General features: G+C 43.9%; 1 protein-coding gene across 3 annotated transcripts in view; it reads right to left on the bottom strand.

Annotated features, from left to right (window-relative positions):
• Positions 1-6,109, bottom strand: part of CNTN1 (contactin 1) — a 269,218-nt gene extending 263,109 nt beyond the window's left edge. For all 3 annotated transcript variants that reach the window (XM_036299990.1, XM_036299991.1, XM_036299993.1), the window contains exon 1: positions 5,958-6,109. The gene's annotated coding sequence lies outside the window, so the exon portion shown is untranslated. The remainder of the gene's footprint in view (positions 1-5,957) is intronic.
• Positions 6,110-21,878: the final 15,769 nt, after the last annotated feature.

Genomic DNA, 21,878 nt, shown 5'->3' on the forward strand with positions numbered 1-21,878 from the left:
TCCCATTTCAAAGAAGGCAAAAAGTTCAGCAATAGTACCCTTGAATGTGTGTTTTTATATTCAATTATTTGTCAGGTAGCAGAAAGTTTTCTGAACTTTAAAGCAACGAGAGGTAGTATTACAAATAGATTTATAGGTTAGGCTTCAATAAAGCTACAAATTTATATATGTTCAAAATATAAAATAGAGAAGGCAAAAAACAAGGTAATAAAAACTTTCACAGTAAACAATAGATGTTTAATTAAACAAAGAAAACATTAATATCCCACTAAAGAAATAGTCAAATTAAATCCAAAAATTAAAAAATGCAAAGAGCTAATAAACCTGAACACATTTCTTGAACTCATCCAAAATTATAGAAGCACAACTTCAAAGAATAACTAAGTACACTTTTTAAAAATATATATATTTTATTGAATTTTACAGAGAGGAAGGGAGAGGGATAGAGAGTTAGAAACATCGATGAGAGAGAAACATCGATCAGCTGCCTCCTCACACTCCCTACTGGGGATGTGCCCGCAACCAAGGCACATGCCCTTGACCGGAATCGAACCTGGGACCCTTCAGTCCGCAGGCCGACACTCTATCCACTGAGCAAACCGGTTAGGGCCTAAGTACACTTTTTACTATCAAAACAGTCACATGTTTTAATCCAATACCATGTGTAATAAGAATATTTCCACATTGGTTTACAGTGAGTATCAGTTTGTCTATAAACTCTTTGCTGGGGCAGTTTGGCAAAAGCATTAGGTGTCTAGATATATTTATGTGTTTGACAAGGTAACATTTAAGAAGTTATTACAAGAAAATGGTCAGAAATGCAAAATTAGTATATATTCATGTATATTTTCATAAGTGTGAAAAACCAGAAGCAATCTAAAGGCTCTGTGTGAAAAAAATATTTGGCATTCATAAAAATATGGTTAGTAAGAATATTAAATGAAATAAATAAATATTTATGTTATGATGTTAAGTGGGGGAAAAGCTAAATGCAAAAATAAAATTATTCCAATTTATATATTTTAAATATCTATGCATATTTATTCAAATAAATGTGAGGTTAAGAGTGGATCTCTTTGCATAGAATTTTCTTTTATTTCCAATGTTTCCTGAATGATTCTATACCCTATATAATAAAAGGCTAATATGCAAATAGATTGAACTGCGGAACAACCAAACAACCGGTCACTATGACGTGCACTGACCACAAGGGGGTGCACAGGGAACATGGTGGGCATCGGCTGTGGCTGGATGGTGGAGCAGGTGAGTGGGGGCATCAGACCAAGGCGGGGTGCTGGTCACTGTCATCGGGGCAAGCCTCTGGTGGTTACTAAAAATTCTTTGCTCCTGTGCACCACCCAGCGCTCCCGCCCAGCGCACACACCTGCCTCCAGCACTGGCCCCACTTGCACCCACTGCCTGCACTTGGCGCAGGCCCTGATCGCTTGGTGCCTTCAGCAGGTGCAAGTGGCAGGTACCAGCCCTGATCGCCCCTGAGGGCTTCTCCACCTCCCCCTGCTCCTAAGGGGCTGCTGCTCGCATCCACTGACGCGCCAGCCCCACTTGCTCCACGCCATCAGCTGGTGTGAGCGGGGCTAGCACCATCAGCACGTGGGAGCGGTGGCGGCGGGAGCAGGGCTTCCGCCAGACAAGGGACAGGGGGCCATGGCGGGAGGGGCTGGGCAGGGGCATGGAGGATGGGCCGAGACCCGTCCTAGTGCCCACTGCAGCCTCACGGCCCACAGTTCCTTTCAAGGTGCGTGAATTCGTGCACTGGGCCCCTAGTATACTTATAATCATGAAAATGTTATTTAAAAAGTAATATTTAGTGGATATAATTTTGAAGGCAATTTTAGGTAATAGTTCATTCATACAACCATAATGAAATGTCCCATCCACTTGCTATATTTTCAAGGACACACAACTGCTCAGCCCTGTTCTTAGAATTTGAACCCAAGTGCTCTTGCTCCAAAGACAGTGCTTTTTAAGATATGAACTAAAGCACAGTGAGAATTTCAAAGCAGAGTAGAATAATAAAAATTTAAAATACACCATACCAAACATAACAAGCTGCCTTTTAGATTAAGAGCTGAGAGACACACACATTTGATAAATTGCCTACTGTACGAATCTAGGCATACAATGACAGGTGAGACTGGTACTGGAGAAAAACAGAGAAAGATACAAATTCGAGTTGAGAATAAAAATGAATAAATTAGTTACTGAATAGATAGTGGGTACTTGGAGGTAGAAGAAACAAAGTCTTAAAAAATTAATCACAAACCTTTGCAAAAAGCCAATTTAAGGGTAATGACTACTGATGGGGAAAGCAAAAAATTGTTTTCACTATGTACATTATCATTACTGTAAACAATACTTCTACTGACAGCTATTATTTTTGAGTAATTGCTATTGGTCAAGCCCTATTTTAAATGTGTTACATGCATTATCTCACTTAATATTCAAATAAATGCACAAAAAAAAAAACTGAGGTAAATGCTATTATAATCCCCAACTGACTTACCAACATTCACTTATCTGCATAATGATACATAAATATTTACACATGTAGGTTTTTGGAATGGCTAATGAAGAAGAGATTAGAAGTAGAAATGCAGAGACTTTTATTTTCAATAAAATAAATTGCCATTAATTTGCAGGATTCATTGGAAAGTTAGAAGCAGGAATATGAGAAAGGAGGGACACAAAAAAAAAGGAGGGTTAGAAAAAGTAAGAGAAAAATTATGACATCAGATCATAGTGGTATCAAGAAGTACAAATTCAAGGAGATGAACAATATGGAAAATGGCAGACCAGAAGGAAAGAAAAATGAACAATATACCAATAAAAGAATACAAACATTTGACATGAAGAAGGAGAGCTTATGGATGACTTAGAGAGGATAGGTTCTGTGATGTGTTGCAGACCATGGCCAATTTAAATGTAGAAATGCAGGGGAATGGGAAATGAAAATGGATAGATATTGTTTATTGTTTAAAGGCAATTACATGGCATGTTTTGTCTAGAGAAATATGAATTTTCTATCTCTTATCTTGGTCTCTAGTTGGCCTCCAGGGGCACAAGATATGAGAGAATATATTGAATCGCCTATATGAAGTCATAACCCCTATTGGGAAATTGAATCATTCTGTACAAGGACATAGAAACACTGATGTCATCCGTTATTCCTCATGGAAAGAATAAGGAAGCCAAAAGTAGTTCCCAACACATAGCCTTCTATCAACTAATAAACGATCCTCAAGTCATTGCTGCATCCATCTAAACAGCTCTTTATGACGACAGTTCCTCAATAAGAATCTTTGAGCCCTACTAGGTTTGGCTCAGTGGATAGAGCATTGGCCCACAGACTGAAGTGTCCCTGGTTCGATTCTGGTCAAGGGCACATGCCTAGGTTGTGGGCTCGATCCCCAGAAAGGGGCATGCTCTCTCATCATTGATGTTTCTTTCTCTCTCTCCCTCTCGCTTCCTCTCTGAAACCCTATATAATAAAAGGCTAATATGCAAATCAACCAAACAGTGGAATGACCTGTTGCTATGACATGCACTGACCACCAGGGGGCAGACGTTCAACACAGGAGCTTCCCCCTGGCTGTCAGTGCACTCCCCAGGGGGAATGCTGCTCAGCCAGAAGCCAGGCTCATGGCTGGTGAGTGCAGCATCAGTGGCAGGAGTCTCTCCCACCTCTGCAGCAGGTAGACATCTGCCGAGGGGTCCTGGACTGCAAGAGGGCACAGGTGGGGCTGAGGGACACCCCCCCCCCCTCCCAGAGTGCACAAATTTCATGCACCAGGCATCTAGTGTGTAGATGAGAGAGAGAGAGAGAGAGAGAGAGAGAGAGAATCTTTGAGCCTACTTAGAACTGGATTCAATTCAATGGTAATAGTTTTTTCCTGCAAAATACTTCCTGTCTAATGAGAAGACAAACCTGACTACAATAAGGATTAAGTAACAAAATACCAGTAAGACTTTCTGAATAACTGAATAACATTGGCCTATATTATTACTAATATCAATATTGACCAAATTTTGTTACCAGGACCAAAAACTGTAGAAAATTGAACTAGTCTATTTGAGAGAAAAACACTATACAGTATAATTCACAGCACATTATTAGAATATTAGCATTGAAATAATGGATTTTTGGAAGACTTTACCCAAATTACTGTGTCCTTTAAATCTTAGTCTTCTCACCTAAGAATATGGAAATGTTATTATCAGAATTAAATAATTCCAGGCAATAGGAAAAATAAGTGCACATACATCTATAAAAGAAAGTCCATGTCGCACAAATAGATATGCTATGAAACAGCAGCACAAATTTAAGCATCAGGTCCACACGTAAAATTTATACAAAGAAACATGTCAAAACTACTCCAAAGGTTCTGAGAGTCCCTTAGCTCTACATCCTGCAAAGTGGGTGGATTCTTTCCCCCCCAAATTCCCAAATGCTGCTAGCTATATTCCCTCCCAAATAAATTTACTACCAAACAACCAAGGTACAGGCATAAGCAAGCCATTAAGTTCCAGTGAGTTTAATAAAATATCCCAGATATATGTATTTACTACTTGATATGTGTGTTACATTTCAAACTAGTAAAAGTGGGAGGGACACCATGACGCTGAAAAAATGCAGGGAAATAGATGAATATCAAATAGCACTCTAAGAATGTACTGAAAATAATATTTGGAATGACTGATCTTCATTGGCATTAGAGAAACGTTATTTCATGCAGGGTTTCCGCAGTCTGAGGGCATCTTCTCCGGCTTTTTCCCCAATGGAGAATTTGATTCTCTTTTCCCCCTCCCACTCCTTGCCTCCAGATTGCTTCCGAAGGCCAAGGTAGCCTGCTCAGCACCAGGCACAGGGCTGGGTGTGCAGGAGCTATATATAGCTCCACCTCGGAGATGCGCACACACCAGCACGGGTACGAATGCCCATGCTGGGTTTGGCACGAATAAAGGAGAAAGGGGTGCGGCTGCCCACACTCTCCCTCTCTCCCATCAGCCCGATTTTTCAATAATTTCCAAAGCAGGGTGTCATCAGGCCCCAAAGTGATGCAGCAGTGTCTCGTTTCTCTGCAGTTCTTCTGCCCACTGCTTCCAGCCATCTGACTCCGGCAGAAACCGGCGCGGAGCCAACACCTACTTCCCAGATGCGGTCACCCAGGGAGGCCGCCGCGAGCCCATCCGGACACAATTACTTGAGTCTCCGGGAATCCCGGTGGATAAACCCACCTTTTAGAAACTATGCGAGAAGGTGTTCCCGGGGGACCACGCCAGGCTCGAAGAAGCAACGCCTTCCTGCCCCTCCCCTGCTCAGTCTGCCGCAGAGATGGGAGAGGGGCCCGTGCACGCTCACTAGAGGCGTAATTAATGGAACCAACCCCTCCGCGGGCGGGGTTGCCCCCCACCCCGATCTCGAAGGGAGCCAGCTTTTAGCAGAGGGACCTGGGAGCAAGCAAGTCCCTTCTTCCCCCCAGCGCAACCATGGCCAGCGCTTTCTGGGATGTGCTAGAGACTGGACGCCGCCAGGTAGGAGAGGGAGGGAGAAGGCGAGGTGCGCCAGGCATGGGAAGGAAGCGCAGCTCTCCCCAGTCATGGAGACGCACGGGTTCTCCGCAGACCCTCCCCAGCCCGGCAGACATGGCACCCCTCGGGCGCAGCAGCACCGGCAGTGGGAGAGGACGCCTGAAAGTTGAGACACAGATGGGGGTTCGGTCCCCTCTCCTCGGGCACTGCCGCCCTGCCCACACACCTCCTTCCCAGCACCGGACCCCCTGCGCCCCAGTCCTCCACGACCAGAGCTGCGGCGACCTCCGGAGATTTGGGGGTGACGAGGGCGGGGCAGGACTGGGGGAAGGGGAGGGAGGCGACAGGAGCGTGAACATACGCGTTCTTTCCCCCATCGGCGAAGAAGGACAAGCCCTGCCTCCTACCTGTCCCCGGCTCCGGCTCGCCCCGGCGCCGCACCGCTGGACCATCACCTACAGGTTTCCCACTCCCGCCGCCAACACCTGGGAGCGCATGTCCCCGGCCTGCGCCCCTCCGCGCCTCGGTGGAGCCCACCCGAGCTACTTGACAGCAGAAGCCCAGCCTTTTAGAGTGGTGATTGGCGCCGCGGGGAAAGCGGGGCGGGCACCGAGGAGAAATCCTCGTCTCTGATTGGACAGGCAGGATGTCACTCTCAGCCCAGGGCTCTCAGCTGTGGCTGGTAAGGGTCTCTGCAGTGCTTATGGCCAAAACCTGCTGCTTCGGGATCAAGGACCCCCTAAGAGGAGGGAAACTGGTTTGATGACTTGTCATTTGAAACCCCGAGAGGGAAGGAGAGGCCAGGCATAAGCAGACACCCAACACTTCCAGAGCTTCCCTGAAGGGACCATCTGCTCTGAGATTTGACAGGCAAAAATATGAGGAGCAATGCCTCCATAAAGAAGCAAGAACCCCGGTGAAGATGGGAGAAAAATAGAAAAATACAGACACTTATGTAAAAAAAAAAATCACAAGACAAAAAACGGGGGGAGGAGGGAGCGTGAGGGTTTTGTTTATTTGTTTCAACTTTCCATTTTTGCCTAAATACAACGTGGCAGGTGTGTGTGTGTGTGTGTGTGTGTGTGTGTGTGTGTGTGTGTGTGTGTGTGTAGAGAAAAGGCTGAACTGCTTATCTATAGTGTAGAGAGACTCCCAATATCCTCTGCTGGGAACAGTGTTTCAAATGAGGAAGCCTCTAAAGAAAGAGTAAAGGAAGGACATTAAGGCCAAGCTGCATAAGGGACTTGGCTCGGACAGTTCATTTGGTAGCAAAAGTCTTGAAATACCAGCAGACTGACTGTAATCAGTCTGTTCCCTTTCTACTGCTATTAGCCATCATTCCTTTTGTGCTTAAACCCTGAGGCTGCGGGATCAAGTCAACCCAAACCTAGGTGATCCCTAGCCTGCCTTGTAGGCTCAGGGCACAAGGGCAAAACAAGTTTGTACCCATTTTCCAACTTTGCCTTTGGTCCAGGTGAAATCAGGAGGCAGTGGAATTCAAGAAATTCTTAAACAGGGAAAAATGATTTAAAAAATCACAAGTAAAGTTATGGGTAAGGAAGTGTCTAATTTTTAGTGCCACATAAAGAAACAATCTCCCTCATTGGATGCATCCTGTCAGCAAAATAGCCAAATTCTTCACCACCTAAATTAAGTAGCTATCTTAACTGACTCTGAGCATAAGACAAACTTCCATCCTCAAAGAGCTCATGATAAACATGAGTCACTAGACAGCTAGCTATTAGAGAAGATGACATTGTTATTAAATGCTAAATCACTGTACGCGCTTAGCTTAGTACTTATGGTTGTTATTACTATTAGACTAAAACTCTTCATAAAAATGCTATCTTTATAAAACTGGAGAAAACAAATTAACGTTTTGGGTAGTGAGAAAAGAACCCTAGAGATAATTTACAGTGGACAATAAATATAGTTCTTATGCCAGAAATCCTCTAAACACTGAGTGAGAATAACTTTAAAAAAAAATGTAATGATAAGTTTTAAACCCCATCAGTTATGCTTCTACATAATATACCATTAGTCGTGCACCTCCACCCCAGCCACCCACACCAATTATTCCATTGAATTGTACAAATCATTCATTACTTGGTGCATTTACTGCACACTTATTCTATGCCACACCCTGTGTCAGGTTCTAGGGCACTGAACAAGAATTATACATTGAACTTGTTAAGGAGGGACTTAGGAAGCAATTAAGATAGCAAAGTATTATAGCAGGGAATGTGTATTTTCAACACTGACATTTTTGTTTATTTCTAAGCATTTGAGTCCCAATAACTCCAACAGACTCTCCTCTAGATTTAAGCAGTGAAGAAAAGGCAGAGTAGCAAGGAAATAAAATGAGTATCCAGGTCAGCACAGGAGTGGAAATTGGAAGTGAAAAGAATGTTAAAGAAATCGCTGCTATCCTAAATCTTTCATTCCTCAATTCATCCATTCTTTCAACAAATATTACTATTGTCAACATAGAGATGAATGCAATAGGCAAATTCTTATGAAGCTTATTTTTTTTTGTTCTTCAAACAATGTAACTTTGTGTATTTACTGATATGATTACACACAACTTGGGAATAATCATATTAGGAGAGTTGCTATGTGGTCATCAGTCACCACATATATTTTCAGATAAAACAGAACATCTCTGGGTTATTAGTTATTATCCTATAGAGAATACATGCATATCTGTTCTTGTTACATATATCTTTATGCATATGAATATATCAAAAATATCTGCTGCAGAGCATTTTACATTTGCCAAACAACTTTCGTATACAATCCTCCACTTTGTTCTTTTTTTCATTTTATTGACTTTTTACAGAGAGGAAGGGAGAGGGATAGAGAGTTAGAAACATCGATGAGAGAGAAACATTGATCAGTAGCCTCCTACACAACCAAGGTACATGCCCTTGACCAGAATTGAACCTGGGACACTTCAATCCACAGGCTGATGCTCTATCCACTGAGCCAAACTGGTTAGGGCTCCTCTTCTTAAGTAAGTAGGAGATTCATTATTAGCCCATTGCACAATTGAGGAAATTGAAATAGCAAATGAAATGTAAAGGTAATCCTATATAATAAAAGGTTAATATGCAAATGGACCGAACAGCAGAACAACCTGTCACTATGATGCGCACTGACCACCAGGAGTCAGACACTCAATGTAGGAGCTGCCCCCGGTGGTCAATGTGCTCCCACAGGGGGAGCGCCACTCAGCCAGAAGGTGTGCTCATGACTGGCAAGCACAGTGGCAGTGGCAGGAGCCTCTCCTGCCTCCACAGCAGTGGTAAGGATGTCCAACTGATGGCTTCCCCAAGGGCAAGAGGGAACAGGGCTGAGGGCTCCCCCCTCCCCCTCCCCGAGTGCATGAATTTTGTGCGCCAGGCCTCTAGTAAAAACTAATTCTGTATATAATGCTTGGTATATAGAAGACATCCAGTACATTCTTATTGATTAATATATGGCTTATAAAATGTCAGAATATGAAGAATTTTAGAAACCATATGTTCTACCCATTATACTATGAAACAGAGAATCATATAATTTGCTCAACATCTTGAACCTAGTTAAGGTCAAAGCTGAAACACAGGTCATAGGGCTATTCATTCATTGTTTTTTTTCCACCACAATGAACAATAACTTTTTCTGGTATCTCCTTTAGAAGAGTTCTTGCTATCTTTCCTCCTTGAACCACCCAGCTTTTGAAGTTTTCAGGACTTACAATGGTGTACTCATCCTCCAGCACCTATGAAAACATATGAAAGCACGCCACCTTAACTAGAAATTAAGCAGAGCATACAAAGTAGCCAAGGCTCAATTCACCTGTAAGTTTGGGGTCTGCCTCCTGAGATTGGGATCAGAGTGATGAGGGCTGGTGTGTCAAGGTATAAAGAAAGCTGATGGAAATGGGTGGTGAGGTAGGCAGATCACCTCAGGCACCTATTGTCTCTAAAGTGAAGAGGAAAAGAACTGCAGAAACATTATCTGAGTCCCCTTATCTGACAGCCTTTATAAAACCTATTTTGAATTCTTCCAAAGAAACAATAGGAAAAGTTTGCCTTGTTCCATGGTTGGCTCTGACTCCCTAATCACTCAACAAGTTCCATAGCACAATATATCGGGCATTGCATGGCTAAGCTTCCCTTAGCTGTATTATTAAATTTTTCTGCCACCCCCTCCTTCTTCCAGCATGCATTGGCTCTCATTCTTGAAACATTGCAATTTCCTCCAACCAGTGATTAAATCTCAGTGAGAGGAGAGGAAACCCAGCAACAGCACAGCTTTCCACAGCATGTATTTATTTTCTTTCTCCTCTGCCCCACCCACAATTTTCTCACTTCAAAGCTCCCCAGGAGAACAGTTGCTAACATAGCCTGATATAGTAAAGAAGGGGGAGGATTAGGAAAAAGGGTGTTTTCCCATCAAAATTTCAAGCTACACTCAACACAGCAGAGAGACAAAGGAGGAGCTGCCCACTAGTTTGAGGAGTCATGTTAACCCTGACTGCAGCATCTCAGGGAAGACCACATCAGCCCACTGACCTAGCTTTTACAAAGCCAATTGGGAACACAGGCACAGGGATGCACACACACACACACACACACACACACACACACACACACTGTCAGTACCACAAGTCTGGAAGAAGAGTATTAAATTCTAGAAATACAGTTACAGCAGCAGCTTGCTACTCACTCGGGGCCACTGCAACCTTCCCGGAGATTAATAATGCCATGCCTTTTGTTTTGTGAGTGACTGCTGTGCACCAAAAGGGAAGATTTGCAGAAAAGCCACAGGCTAATGTTGCAGGCCCATCTTCATTCAGATTCCATTGTTTCAGAATAGAGCTCATTCTTGCTCTTTGATATTGGATATGAAGTATACCAGAAGGGCATGTTAGTCCATACTTCAGAGCCAATATGCCCCCAAATTTTTCAACTCACAGAACTCATACAGAGAAGCTAATACTCAATTGTTAAAATGAAGCTTTAGCCTCTGTGACTCATGAAGAGGAGGCAACCTTCATTAAGATGTAATTTTTCTTTTTTCCTAATTGCCATTGTAAGATACTAAAATTTTTATTTTATTTATGTCCTTGAAATGATAATTCAGCATCTGGAATGGACATAGGATGGGACATTAGACCTTTGTTCTACTCTAGACTAGTAACTAGCTGACAGTAGAGGAACAGGACTTTAAGCCTTAGTTTCCTGTACTATAAAATGAGGGGCAGAGTTATACAATTCAAAACTATTTGCTAAGAATATGGTGTCAGCATCGTTATACAAGATCATCTACCCAAATATATGTCCTACCCTGAAATCAACTAAAAGAAGCAAGAGGAGAGGAGCAGAGGAAATAATTTGTCCATTTCATCCAAATGTATTGACCTTAAGTTATTCATACTATCCCCTTTTTACGTGTTTAATATGTAGTCAATCACTATTTAAGCCCAATTTTCATTCCCAGTATTGATAAATTATGTTTTCCCTTGTCAAGTTTCCACTATTTAGAAATTTTATTAATCATTTCAAATATCAATGTTGGCTTCATAATTTTTCTCTAATGTATGTTTGGCTTGTATTTTATTGATTTGTGCTCTTATGTCTATAGTTTCCTTCCTCTTACTTAGTTTTCTTCTTCACTATTCTTGAAATGGAAGTATATGTCATTGATTTTTCAGCCTTTCTTTTTTTTTTTAATATTTGCCTTTGTGGCTATAAAATTTCTCTAAGTAGTCCCTTAGTGTATCTGACAAGTTTTAATGTCTTATCTTCATTGTCCTTCAGTTTAAATATTTTCTAATGTCTGGGTTTTTTTTTTTTTTTTATTTTTTGATCCAAAGATAGTTTAAAGGTGCATAGCTTATAGTCACTTTGGGTTTTTCTACTTATCTTTTTGTTTGAAAATTTTAGTTTAATTTATTGTTGTCAGAAAAAATACTCTAAAAGGATTTCTACCTTTTATTGGGGCTTTGTTTATAATGCAAAATTTGCATTTTTTGTAAATGCCCCCTATACTCAAAAAGAATATAGAAGTTCAGCTTCTAATAATAGAGAATGGGTACTATTGAACCATCTATCCTATATATAGATATAAGCTATAAGTTCTGGCAAGAAGAAAAAAACTACTTGAGAGCACGGGGGAATAACCAAAGCAGGAAGAACATGCAGAAGTATCTATTTGTGGAAAAGGAAATGGCAGTGGGTGAGATATCCATTTTACACAGCTTTGATGTTGAGAAAAGGTCCCAGTAGGTTCCAAACAGGATGAATATCCTATCTAATAAAAGACAAAAAGGGTAATTGACCATACCTTCACTACACTTCCCATTGGCTAATCAGGGTGATATGCAAATTAACTGTCAACAAAGATGGCGGCTGGCAGCCACGCAGCTGAAGCGAGCAGGAGGCTTGCTTGCTCCAGTGATGGAGGAAGCCAAGGCTCCCCGCCTGCCGCGGTCCAGCTCTGAGCTCCGAAAGCAACAAAGTTTCAATTATAGAAGCTAAACAAACCCTAGATACCTGCTTTCAGCAGGCCATGGCCTCAGAGCTGGAGCGAGTAGGAGCCGGCTCTCAGCTCCAGTGATGGCAACAAAGTTTCAATTATAGAAGGTAAATAAATCCCAGAATTTAAAAAAAAGAAAAAATAGGAGAGGCTGGGAGCTTCAGTCGCCAGCCAACCTGAAAACGGCCCTCAGCCCCTCACCCAGACTGGCCAGGCACCCCAGTGGGGACCCCCACCCTAAAGGGTGTGTGGCCAACCTGAAAATGGCCCTCAGCCCCTCACCCAGGCTGGCCAGGCACCCAAGCGGGACCCCCACCCTGACCCGAGACACCCTTCAGGGCAAACCAGCTGCCCCCCACCCATGCACCAGGCCTCTATCCTATATAGAAAAAGGGTAATATGCAAACTGACCCTAACAGCAGAAAGATTGGGAATGACTGGTCACTATGATACACACTGACCACCAGGGGGCAGACACTCAATGCAGGAGCTGCCCTCTGGTGGTCAGGGTGCTCCCACATGGGGGAGCTCTGCTCAGCCACAAGCCAGGCTGATGGCTGCCAGTAGAGCAGTGGTGGTGGGAGCCTCTCCCGCCTCCTCAGCAGTGCTAAGGATGTCTGACTGCAGCTTAGGCCTGCTCCCCGCTGGCAAGTGGACATCCTCCGAGGGCTGCCGGGCTGCCAGAGGGATGTCTGATTGCCAGCTTAGGCCCAATCCCCCCGGGAAGCAGGCCTAAGACAGCAGGTGGTCATCCCCTGAGGGGTCCCAGATTGCAAGAGGGCACAGGCTGGGCTGAGGGACCCCCCCACACACACACCCCCGAGTGCACAAATTTTTGTGCACCGGGCCTCTAGTCTATACTAATAAAAAGGTAATATGCTAGTTATACCAGGTCAACTGTACATCTTCTGGATGTCCGACTTCCTTCAGGACAAAGCCACTATGGCAGGGGCTGAGGCAGAGGTGGTTAGGGGCCAGCGGGGGAGCAAGCAGTTAGGGGTAAGATCAAGCTGGCGTGTGGGATCAAGCAGTCAGAGGGCAATCAGGCCAGCAGGGAAGGGCAGTTGGGAGCAATCAGGCTAGCAGGGGAGGGCAGTTGGGGCGATCAGGCTGGCAGGGGAGGACAGTTGGGGTTATCAATCTGGCAGGGGGGCGGTTAGGGGGCGATCAGGCCAGTAGGCAGAGGTAGTTAGAGGCAATCTGGCAGGAAGGTGAGCGGTTAGGAGCCAGCGGTTCCAGATTGTGAGAGGGATGTCCGACTGATGGTTTAGGCCAGAACCCAGATCTGGCCTAAACCATCAGTCGGACATCCCCTGAGGGGTCCCAGATTAGAGAGAGTGCAGGCCGGGCTGAGGGACACCCTCCCCATGCACCGGGCTTCTAGTCTATACTAATAAAAGGGTAATATGCTAATTAGACTGAATAGACCAGACATCTTCAAGTCCTCAGGTCCTCCTTCTGGACAAAGCCACAGTGGCGGGGGCTGAGACAGAGGTGGTTAGGGGCGATCATGCTGGCAACAGGAGCAATTAGGGGCAATCAGGTTGGGGGGGGAGGTGATTGGCACGATCAGGCAGGCAGGCAGAGGTGGTTAGAAGCCAGCGGTCCCAGATTGCGAGAAGGATGTCTGGATTGGAGAGGGTGCAGTCCGGGCTGAGGGAACTCCCCCCGCATACACGAATTGCATGTATCGGGCCTCTAATCAATATATATATATATAAATATTTGAAGAGCCACAGGACAGAGTTCTGGCTAATAACAAAAAAAAAAAAAAAGAGAGAGAAGGGAAAGCCTAGGAAGGAAAAATTCAGAAACAGAGAGTCCTCAATTCAGAGTATAAATTCTACCTACATTTTAAACCAACTCTGAAACTACAAATAGATAGCACACACTCCAAGTAACCCAGTAAGGCTAAAAGAACTGTAATAGGCTGAGTCATAACTCCTTACCCCCTGCAACCCATAAATGTTAGCTCATGTGGCAAAGTCTTTGCAGAAGTGATTAGGGATCTTAATATGGGGAGACTATCCTGGATTATCCAGCTGGGTCCTAAGAAAACTCACATGCATTCTTATAAGAGGGAGGCAGAGGGAGATTTTACTATACACAGAGCAGAAGGTGATGTGAAAACAGAGCAGAGAGAGATTGGAGAATGATGGCCTTGAAAATTAAAGTAACGCAGGCATATGCCAAGGAATCCCTATAGCTATCAGATTTGGAAAAAACAAGGAACATGAATTCTCCCTAAAGCCACTTGGAGGTAGGGTGGCCATGCTAACTGATTTGGACATTCTAGACTCCAGAAGTGTGAGACTACACATTTTTGTTGTTTTAAGACATTTTGTTGATTTAAGTGAAAACACAATTTTTCTTTTGTTTTGTTATGGGGGTGATTTATGATAGCAGCCATCAGAAACCAGTAAAATAATTTAGCAGAAATTTCAATTGCTGCCTGACAAAGGTGAGACACAGTTTGCAACTTGAGTGCAGCCAACTTAACTACCTTCAAACAGAACAAATAAAACACATTAATACTCTTCAAAAAACACAATAGAATCCAGAATCCCTGCACTGTATCATCAGAATGCCCAGCATGTAATTTAAAATTATTGGACATACTATCCTGCTACCCTCCTCAAAAAAAAAAAAAAAAAAAAAAAAAAAAAAAAAAAAAAAGAAGAACCAAAAAAAAATAAACAACAACAACAAAAAAATTTAAGGCGAAAGCAGGAAAATGTTACTCATGCTTAAAAGTAAAGGCAAATATTGGAATTAGCAGGCAATTTTTTTAAAACTGCTGTTATAACTATGTTCAAAGGCAAAAAAGTTTGCCTATAATAGATGTTTTCCCAATAAATTTTCTACGCACTAATTTTCATCCTATAATCAATTTCCTGGGTAACCCATCACAATGTAATAAATCATTCAGGCTCATTATAAAAAGTATGAAAAGCTATGAGACATAATAATTGGAAAAGATCTACACAGAAATTGGCCCAATTAGTGTTTGATATTATTAGTTTAATAGGCTTTTGTAACTACAAATTTTCCCTGAATTTTCATAGATATTCCAATTGAAGAGTACCACCCAAAATATTGTCTTCTTTTCCAACCTTTTCCTCCTGTCATCTTTTCAGCAATTACAGCTTATATCTCTTATATTTTCTATATCTGTTTTTTTAGACTTTCAAGTATCTTTCATGAAAAATTACCCTGACCCTACATTTTCTTCTAATTATAGTACAAAGCCTTGAGAATTGAAAATTTTCCACCATAGCCCTCACATTTCTTTCTCTCCTGGTTTTCTCTAAGAACTCTAAAACTCTTTTTTTTTTTTTTTTTTTTTAATATATCTTATGGTTTTTTACAGAGAGGAAGGGATAGGGATAGAGAGTTAGAAACATCAATCAGCTGCCTCCTGCACACTCCCTACTGGGTATGTGCCTGCAACCAAGGTACATGCCCTTGACCGGAATCGAACCCAGGACCCTTGAGTCCACAGGCCGACGCTCTATCCACTGAGCCAAACCGGTTAGGGCTAAAACTCTTTCCACAAGTTCCATTCCCTTCTTTTCCCTCCCCTACTCTCTCTCCCTCTCTCTCCCTCTCTCCTCACTAATTTTACGAAGAATTGTATACTTGGTTCTTGACTCTCTTATCACTTAACATTGTCTCTTGTGTGATATTATACATTTCTTCTGGTTCTAACTTCTTCCTATAGATAATTTTTCTACATCTCTATTTCCAGTCTTGGATCTCCTTTGCATTGCAGCCACATAAATCCATTTCTCTAGTAAATTTTTCTACTTGGATGAATCAAAATCATATCAAACTCAAAATGACCAAAACTGAAATAATTACCTTGGCACAAGTTACAAAGAAACATTATTAAAACAGAACCTCTATATGTCTGGGAGAGGACAAGGAGATATGTTTAGGTGAGCTGCTAAAGGAAGAATTATCAGCATCCATAATTTAAGATAAAATTCCTAGCTGTAAAAAAAGTGTAAAGATATATAATGTAAATTAGCAAGGCACAGTAAAGAATTGTGATCATTTGATTATAATTAAAACAGAAGCATGAAGAAAATGAAAAACAGATTAGAAATGCCATTGGCCTCCTCACTTTTCCTCAAATAAATGAGGCACACTCCAAGTGTAGGTCCTTTGCATATACATTTATCATAGGTGGGTGCAATATTCTGTCGTACGCATTTGCTGGTATATCTCTTTATTGCAAATAAAAGGCTCCCTGAGGCAAGGGTGATATTTGGTTGATTGGGAATCTTGGTACAAACGAAGAAACACCTTACTTCTGTCCACCTTTTGTTACATGTTTTCTATCTGAGAAACCTTCCGAAAAGGTGGCATACAAATCAGATCTTTAAACACAAAAAGAAATTAACTAGATAAAGGGTAAGGAATAGCAGACATACAGTTTTATAATTAAGAAACATAATTTTCAGTTTGCTTATAGCTAAATGGAAAGCGTAGATTTTTAGGATCACATTAACACTTACTAGAGAAAGAACGTCTCTATCACTTTTTATCTAAATGAGCTCTTAACATGAAGGTTAATTGTGAGAAACACAGCAATTTGGTGATAAAAGCCCAGGAAAGTATAAATCAACCTACACAACTAGAGAATATATAAAATTTAAATTTGGGGACTCTGAGTTCTTGCTTGTTTCTGAAGAAAATGAGGTCATAAATGCCATTAGTTCTTTTGCCCCCCTTTTTTTTGAGTATGCAGTAATAACATGAGAAACACTTAGTATAAGTATCTCAGCACACAAGGACAATGCAAAGCATAGCTTAAGAGGATAGCATTACCTACTGCCAGTAAATGAGAACATTTAGCCATCATCCAATTATCTTTCAAGTTCTGCTTAAAAGAAAATTAACATTAACCTTCATGTGGACATAACTATTTTTCCCAAAGATCTGTACCAATTGTTATTGAGATAAATTTGGCCCAATCCGAAACTCCTCTACAATGCTTTTCTAGCTGGGGGAGTTGAATATATATATATACCAGTGGGGTCCCCTGGGCTGGCCTGGGGGGATCATGCCGAAACTGGCTCTCTGACATCCCCCGAGGGGTCCCAGATTGTGAGAGGGCGGTTCTTGGGTGACACACCCTGGAATCGGGCTCCCTCCTTTCTGGTTCCCCATGTGTTACCTGAGAAAGCAGCTGCCAAGTCACTACATCTCAGCAGCTCCTGCGCTGAGCATCTGCCCCCTGATGGTCATTGCACATCATTGCTACTGGTCGGAGCATCTGCCCCATGGTGGTCATTGTGCATCATAGCTACCCGTCAGATGGTCGAATGGTCGGATAGTCGCTTAGGCTTTTATATATAGATATAGATATATATTTAGACATATTGTTAATGGCAAATGGCACCAAACATTAGACCTTGGTCCTTGAGTTTGGCTAAGAAGGAATTAAGAGCAAAGGCTCGAATACAAGCAAAAATTTATTTAGAAAGTCACCGAGGTAGAAGAACTGAGGGTGAAAGAAGTGAGCCAGCTGAGCTGCTTGGGCTCAGGGAACAAGTTATTGAGGCAAAAGATGGGCCCTTGGAGCTTACGAGAAAGAAAGCAAAGGTATGCACTTTGAGGAAAGGAAGGGGAGGAAGGGTGTGGGCATGCTAGAGAGAAAGAGAGAGAGACAGAGTCAGAACATGCTGGGGAAAGAAGGAGATGAGGAAAGGCATGGGTGTGTGTATGTGTGTGTGTGTGAGAGAGAGAGAGAGAGAGAGAGGAAGAGAGAGAGAGAGAGAGCCATGCTAGAGGCTTCAACTTGAGGGTTTTTACTGGAGGTCTCTGGGGAGAATCTCAATAGAATATTCATCAGCTTTCCAGGTGTATCCCCTCAAGGTCTGGTCTCCACTGATTGTTCAGTCAAAACATGGGCTCTTTAGTCATCACACCTGGTCCTGATGTCAGCCATTCTGTCACCCACATGGCCTTGCTGCTTTGCTGTGCCTGGAGCTGAAACAAAACTGAGGCCTAGAAGTTTTCTCTAGGGCTTAATACTTAAAGGAGTTGTTGTACAAGGGCTTGTATGGGAGTCCAAAGAGGCTATTCTCCACCCCCCTGTTGCTCCTCTAAGGGGGTCTACCACCTGACTAGTGACATGCCAGCAGAGGAAAGGTCAGGAGAGGGTTCAGACCACCTCACCAAGGATTTGCTAAAGGAGGAAAGTCACTCGGGAGCTGAGGTCCTGGCCCAGTTTTGCCTGTTGCTAAGTATCTAGGGGTTTCCACCCTGGTGACTTTCCATACCTGGATTATTGGTCCTACTGTGCTCATGTCTGTCTGTCTACTATATCAATATGGCATATCTCCTAGACATACAGTGCAACCCCGGTTCTCAAACTTAATTCATTCCAGAAGGCTGTTTCAGAAACAATTTGTTAAAAAAATCAAATCATTTTTTCCCATTGGGAATAATGTAAATTGAATTAATCTGTTCCAGATAAATGATTCCCTGTTTTAATCTTTCTTTTTTTAAAAAAAATATATATTTTATTGATTTTTTACAGAGAGGAAGGGAGAGGGATAGAGAGCCAGAAACATCGATGAGAGAGAAACATCGACCAGTTGCCTCCTGCACACTCCCCACTGGGGATGTGCCCGCAACCAAGGTACATGCCCTTGACCAGAATCAAACCCGGGACCCTTGAGTGCGCAGGCCAATGCTCTATCCACTGAGCCAAACCAGTTAGGGCAATCTTTCTTAAATACTGTACATGTCTAATGTACTATTTAAACCATAAATAAATACTCTAAAAAAACAAAAAGGACATGAAATTTAACAAAAAGGAAATGAAATTCAATTGCCTGTGATTGTTGCTTCATTAGCACTCTCACACTCTTAGCAACCTCAGCATTCTTGATGGCCTCTTATACTCAAAAATTGTGCTAATAGTTGATTTCACCATACCATACTCAGTAGAGAGATCAGATATGCGAACACCTCTATCATACTTTGCATTTATTTATTTTTTAAACTCTATCATTCTCAACTTTCCTTTTCACTTTGCTGCTATCACTAACCATCTTAGGCCACATAGTGACTTACTGTACCTATTTAATAACTAGAGGTCTGATGCACAAAAATTCGTACAAGAGTAGGCCTTCCTTCCCCCAGCTGCCAGCACCGGCTTCCCGCAGGCACCTGGGACCTGAGCTGCCTCACTGGCTTCCCTCCGGCACCTGGGACCTGGGCTGCTTCCCTCCTCTGGCCACCTTCAGGCACCCAAACCCTTGGCTGGTTTCCCTTGGGCTGCCCGCAGGCACCCAGGACCAGGCTAACTTCCCTCCTTCCTGGCTTCATCAGGAAGGATGTCCGGAATGATGGCCGGAAGACGTCCGGTTTAATTAGCTTATCACCCTTTTATTATTATAGACTAGTTGCCCGGTGCACGAAATTCGTGCACTGGGGTGTGGCGGGGGAAGGGCCCCTCAGTCTGGCCTTCACCCTCTCCAATCTGAGACCCCTCAGGGAATGTCCAACTACCTGTTGTGCCCACACTTTTAACAGATAACAGCTCCATTGTTGTTTCTTTCTTATGCTTAAAACCATTGGGATTAGCAGGTATTCAAAGCATGTATACATTTTGGGGGGACACCCTGTATATCTCTAGTCAGTGGTGAAAGAAACCAACAGCAGATTTGGAACCTCCAGACAGGGAACCTCGCTCACTCCCCACATGTCTCCCCACTTCACTTTCCACCTTCGTGGGCAGCTGGAGAATCAATGTTTTCTCTCATTAATTTGGAAAAGCACATCCTGTTACCTGCTGCCCGGCAGGAGTGCGTTAGGCCCCAAGCAAGCGAGGCTCAGTCAGGGCAGCCTTCACTCATGGGTGCTGGCACCCAAAGTGCACATTCCTCCTCTACAGTTGCCCCGACTATCCCACTGTTTCACTGAGAGGACGGAATTCCTCTCCACCTCTGGGTTCTTGATCTTGAACGCTGACCGAAGGTACCTCAGCGAGGGCCGCCCGCGCCCACCAGGTGTGTCTGTCTGCATCTGCTCCTGCCTCAGCACCTGCATTAACCCCTTAGAGGTGATCTCGTAGCTGCACTGGCCTCCGTGGGAACAGGGCATCACCACTCCACCCTCTCACTGTCATCTCACAGGCACCCACCCTCAGCACCCAGAATACCCAGACACTCTCCAAAGGATTTGAGCGCATCAGAGGGGATGTGTGCACATCCTGTGGGGGTGTTAGGCATGCTGGGTTGATGGAAGTGCGGTGGAGAGGTGGGGGGAACTTGTGCACGCCTTGGTTTGCAACTGTTGCAGGAGTGGGAGGGTGACAGTGTGCTGGGAGATGTTCGCATGCCAGAAGGGGATGTGCACACCGGAGGCCTCTAGTTTTGCAGATCCGCAAACCCCCGTGGTGTGGCCAGGGGGACGTCAGTCTGGACCACCACGGTGGCTGTCCCTGTGATCCTGCACCTTCTGGGCCAGGAGGCGGATCTTGCGCAGCCACTCCTGGGAGCTGATGGCCTGCAGGCGCTACTTCAGCTCAGCCTGCAGGCTCCGCTTGATGCGCTCATAGCTGTCACCATCGCCATGTGGGGAGTACAGGCCGCCCTCCACCGGCCTGCCTCCCCTGTCCAGAGGCTCTCTGCGCTGCTCACCTGCCCAGAGTGACTGGGGCTGGGTGGAAGCCAGGCGTCCTGCCCTGCCCAACCCCGGCTGATCCACCCCTGTACCAGCTGCTGCCCTGCCGGGAAGGGTCACAGATCCGGGTCCCAGACCGCGGACAGCCTCAAGTGCTGCCCCCCACCTGCCAGGTGATGGATCTGGGTCCCAGACTGAGGACAGCCTTGCCTGCTGCCACCCGCTTTCAGTATGCAAATTAGCCACCACCTGTTGCTTCAGGGTGGGGGTCCCCACTGGGGTGCCTGGCCAGTCTGGGTGAGGGGCTGAGGGCCGTTTTCAGGCTGGCGGGCGACTGAAGCTCCCAACTTCTCCTTTTTTTCTTTTCTTTTTTTAAATTCTGGGATTTATTTACCTTCTATGGCTGTCACTGGAGCTGAAAGCCAGCTTTAGCTCTGAGGCCCAGCTGCAGCTCTGAGACCTCGGCTGCTGAAAGCAGGGATCTGGGTTTGTTTGGATTCTATAATTGAAACACTGTTGCGATCCTGTTGGCTGAAGCCCGGCTGGCCGAAAGCAGGTTTCTGGGGTTTGTTTAGGTTCTATATTTGCAACATTGTTTCAGAGTGCAAGCTCAGAGGCCGGCAGCGGCAGGCGGGGAACCTTGGCTTCCTCCATCACTGGAGCATACAAGCCTCCTGTTCGCTTCAGCTGCCTGGCTGCCGGCCGCCATCTTGGTTGGCAGTTAATTTGCATATCGCTCTGATTAGCCAATAGGAAGTGTGTCGGAGCTACGGTTAATTACGATGTTTGTCTATTATTAGATAGGATAAGCAGCAGCAAAAGCAAAAATGCATGAAAATATTCACAGCACAATTTCCTGAGATGTTAACATAAGGTTTAGCAGTAAACTAATTCATACTAGCACATTCTGTCCTTTGTTTGTTGCCTGACAGACATGTGACTGATCATACAGGTATCAGCATGAGAAGGTTGTCAGTTTGAGAACTGAAGTTTTGTTCGACAACTAATACATTTTTTTTCCATGAACAACTTGGTTGAGAACCGAATTGTTCCTAATGGGAGATATTTGAGAACCAAGGTTTGACTGGATAGGTATGTGTCAGTCGTTTATGTATGATTGTGATAAGTTAGAAGCTGCTTACCTTGCCTCCCTGGTTTAC

Source organism: Myotis myotis, unplaced genomic scaffold, assembly GCF_014108235.1.
Source record: "Myotis myotis isolate mMyoMyo1 unplaced genomic scaffold, mMyoMyo1.p scaffold_m19_p_3, whole genome shotgun sequence".
NCBI classification, from domain to species: domain Eukaryota; kingdom Metazoa; phylum Chordata; class Mammalia; order Chiroptera; family Vespertilionidae; genus Myotis; species Myotis myotis.